The following is a 4,487-nucleotide window of genomic DNA, read 5'->3' as shown; positions in this document are numbered from 1 at the left end:
CATGGGACAGGGGACACATGCTCAGCCTGTGGCAAGGGGTGACCCATGAAGGGAACTCATCCCAGGACATGGCCAGTTCACAAATACCCTCTCTCCGTCCCAGCGGGTCCCTAAGTCCCCTCCATCCCTCCCGTCTGGTCCCCAAGTCTTCTCCATCCCTCTCTCCTGCTTGGCCTCCGGGTCCCCTAGAATGGACTGAAGTTGGAAGGAAGCCATAAGGATTGAGCTCAACTCTCTGTGCCTCACAGGGTTACCTAAAACTAAACCATATGACCAAGAGTGTCGCCCAGATGCTCCTTCAACACTGCCAGGCAGGGAGCAGGGTGCTCATCCCTGGGGCTGGGCTGGTCCCCACGTCCCCTCCATCCCTCCCCTCTGGTCCTCACATCCCCTCCATCCCTCCTGTCTGGTCCCCATGTCCATCCCTCTTCCCAGCCCTCCAGGACTCACCTGCTGGCTCTGGGCTCACTGGTGGCTTGGTCCAGGGCTTGGCTCTGCTTTTAAAGGCGCTGCTGCCACTGCCCCACCCCAGGGCGGCTCCGAACCCACCGGCAGAGCCTGGGATGCACGGACAGATGGACACACATGGAGGGTGTCTGTGTATACACATATATGTATGTGTGTATGTGTGTATATATGGAGACTACAGGAGGTAGTCGTCCGTGGTTGTATGTATACATGTATAAATGCACAGCTATTTACTCTATCCCTACCCCTCTATCTCCAGCTATGTATTTCATACAGACACATCTGTATGAAATAGATCAATGTACACACACACAGAGCTATATATGTGTGCAAATACAAATAAACATATGAAGGTATAGCTGTAGCTATAGACGTGTGTATATACAAACATACACATGTAACATGCATACACATATAAATATACACACATACATGCAGAGCTTGATAGTGATATAGCCACATATACAGACACACACATCCATACACATACAGAGCTATACATGCACATATACAGCTGTAAGTATAGTGTATACATCTATAGATAGGGATGTTCATATGTAGATAGAGAGGGACATACACAAATAAGACTCTCAGTGGAGCAAGCTACAGGGTATTTGGCCTTAATTACACATATGTGTATAGAAAAGTATAGGTAGTTATCTAGCTAAACATGCACACTCCATATGTATACATATATATGTAATTGATTAGATACAGAGTCCTACATATACATACATGTGGATAGAGTCCTATATATACATACATATAGATACATGCACCTACATGTAGGTATTTATGCATGTAAACACATACACTTATGGGTATATAACCTGCTAAAATCTATAGGAGTAGATGCAGCTATATATAGAAGTGTATCCCTGGGAGTCCCCAGGGCACTGCACCTCCAGCCCTTGGCCTTCGTGGAGCTCACAGCTGGCCAGATGTGCTGCAGGGAACCACTGTGCCTGGCCACATGCTGCGAAGAAGCCCCTTTCTGCAGCCTGTATCTCTCCTGTTACCCCCAAACGCTTTGGGGTGCTCTGGGATGGGTGGGCACTGCTCACTGCCTCTGCGTCTGTGGGGAACACACTGTGCACCCCAGGGCTTGGTAGTGCACTGCCCCTGCAGGGGCACCCCAGGGCTTGGTAATGCGCTGCCCCTGCACTCCCCTGTCCAGCCTATCTGCTGCCACCAGCCCTGTCTTTCACTATCGACAGTTTACCCTCATTGCATTGATTAGTAGAGAACATTTGTCTCCCTCCTTCAATAACACCCATGGAGCAAGGGACCGGGTGCTCTTCACTGCCAGCGCTCAGAGTGTCGGTATCGGTGCTCCTCAAACAACCCCAAAACAAATGGGCTTTGAATGGGCAGTAAGGCAGCAGTGCCACGGCCCCACGCAATCGATTCCTCGCTCCAAGGAGCGGTTTCTACAAGGAACAAACAAATTGTTTTGCAATTTCTGGCTTTTAATAGCTCAATCTGGGCCAAATGAGCCATCAGGGTGACTGGGATGCAGTGGCCACTTCCTCCAGCACCATGGGCTCGGCCGCACCTTGACGCAAGTTTGCAGCCTGATCCTGGGGCACTGGTCCCTTCTCCCAGCCCTGGGTCCACCCTGACAGGTGGTGGCATCACCACTGCCCAGGTGGGTCTGGCTCTCTTGGGTCACACTGGGTCGAGTTGGTGCCTCCCTCTCGCCTCTGGAGGCCTGCGAGCTGCTGGGAGAGCCCCGGCTCAATGCACACTGGCTGCAGTGCAGGCAGGGAAGTGGAATTCCTGGAGCAGAAGCAGCCCGGAGATCGGGCTGCTGGCACGTACACACAGCACAGTGTGAGGTGCAGGCAGGGCTCCAAGTTACCCTCCTCATCAGTGTATTTGGAGCAGCTTTGCATAATCGTGGCAATTCAGTTTCCAAGAGCAAAGTCTCTCTCTCAGGAAAGTAAATGGTGTGAAGCGAACCCAGCGCTGCACTCCAGTATGTGGAGCAGGGCTGGAAAACCAGGAGCAGTGCAGGCAGTGAGTGAACGAACAGCTCAGTTCTTCAAAAGCTGACAAGAAGCACAAAGCAGCTCCCAGGCAGGTCCCTGTTTCCGCCACCACGCAAGGGGCAAGTGGCATCCCCACAACACAGTGGTTTGTCACTGCTGAAAGCACAAGTGCCCAGCACACAGGAACCCAACAAGCAAGAGACCTGATGCAAGAAACTCTAGCCCAGGGAGGGAATGAATCCACACTCAAGGTGCTCCCCTTCCCACAGGGAACACTCCCAGGACCCCAGCACCGCTCCCACCAGCAAGGGGGAAACCCACTGAGCTCACAACTGCTTACCTGGCTCCAGGAAGTGAGGGAATCCAGCAAGCAACTGCTTTTGAAAACCATTTTTATTTAAATAAGACTTTAAATACATTACATAAAAGAGAAAACAGTAATCTGTTACTTCACAGGGCATCAGGCAGCAGTTGCTAGTAACACACAAGCTCTACAGCTTTACCTACAAGGTTACTCATTACATTAGTCCAAAACTGATCCCTTGTCAGAAGTTTAACCCTAAGCGACAGCTCCTTTGGGTGCACTACCCTGGTACCTTGGTGCTTGCAAGGTGCCAGCACCTGCCTGGCTGGAACCGCAGACATCCACTCACTCTTCTGTGACTCCTCTTGTTCTGACTTAAAGCTTCCCCAAATCCCTCTGCCACCAGGAGCCAGAGCTGCCCAGAGGGAAGACACGATCTCCCTGCACCATGTCAGACCTCACACTTGGTGCCTCGCTCCTTGTGGGACTGCAGAAGGCACGGCAAGATTTCCCATCCATCAGAATGGAGGAGCATCCGGACAGAGGAGCATTCGGGCAGCCTCCAGACTGACAGGCCCAGTCCCTTGGCTTAACTTGGAACATCTGGATACTTTTGGCTTCAGGCTGCAGCACGCCCAATGCCCCATTTACCTCTGTGAAATGAGGGACAGCAAGACGAGATAGCATGGGCTGTGGTCAGTTTATTACATCAATGAATTACACTAGTCCAGACTGAACAGTGGACCCAAGATTGTTACATTACACAAACCGGCTGGTTTTAAACTTATGACAAGGGACAGATGGGAATTTCATGGTAAGGAAATCTTCTTGCATAAAGCTTCAGTGACCCACAGGCACTTAAAACCCATGGACTTTCAGCTGGTCGTCTTTAGCCAGTCCAATCTGCAAGAAAGAAAATGCACTTTTCAACACACTGAAGCAAAGAAGCCACTGCCCCCATCCCTGCACCACGGAACTGCCAAATCTCTGCTTCCCCCTTGAAGTGTGCATAAAAGGTTAGACTGCAACTGAGAAACCTTGCTGGACAGCATCTGCCTCCAGCAAGAATACAAAGAGAATGGGAGTCCACCCTCAGCCTGCTCATCAGCTAAGGAAATGGGAGCTATTGGTTATTACCTCAGAACCTTATATTTAGTGTATGCATTCAGCAGGGATGTGCAGCCAACTGAGGAAGGCTTTAACCTGTCAGAGGGGAGATGGAGACGAGCTCTTAGGCAGAAGCTCTTCCCTGTGAGGGTGCTGAGGCGCTGGCACAGGGTGCTCAGAGAAGCTGTGGCTGCCCCATCCCTGGCAATGTTCAAGGCCAGGTTGTACACAGGGGCTTGGAGCAACCTGCTCTAGTGGAAGGTGTCCCTGCCTGTGGCAGGGGGTTGGGAGCTGGGTGAGCTCTGAGATCCCTTCCGACCCGAACTACTTTGTGAATTGACATTTCTATGATACCCTACCTCTACGAGGAACTGGCATATGTTCTTGCGCTGGTCACCTTGCAGCTGAATCACTTCTCCATACTCAGGGTGTTCAATTACAGTACCATTGCAGGCAAATTTCTACAACACACAGAAGCCCCGTCAGGACCATGCACACAGAAAATTCTGCTGCAACCCCCCAGCCTTCCCCAGAGCTGCTTCCCCACCCTCCACCCCCAGCACCCACCTTTTTGAAGGCCTTCACCAGTTTCTTTTTATCGTAGTCATCCGCGATGC

The 4,487-nt window shown here is 51.3% G+C and overlaps 1 long non-coding RNA gene across 1 annotated transcript; it reads right to left on the bottom strand.

Moving 5' to 3' along the window:
- Positions 1-3,445: 3,445 nt before the first annotated feature.
- Positions 3,446-4,487, bottom strand: LOC104402552. Its single transcript, XR_719895.1, has 3 exons — positions 4,438-4,487; positions 4,230-4,331; positions 3,446-3,666 (listed from the first exon to the last, which is right to left on the bottom strand). It is a non-coding gene; the product is annotated as an uncharacterized LOC104402552 (long non-coding RNA).

Source organism: Nestor notabilis, unplaced genomic scaffold, assembly GCF_000696875.1.
Source record: "Nestor notabilis isolate BGI_N333 unplaced genomic scaffold, ASM69687v1 scaffold17522, whole genome shotgun sequence".
NCBI classification, from domain to species: domain Eukaryota; kingdom Metazoa; phylum Chordata; class Aves; order Psittaciformes; family Psittacidae; genus Nestor; species Nestor notabilis.
This window is presented reverse-complemented; position numbering and strand designations above follow the sequence as displayed.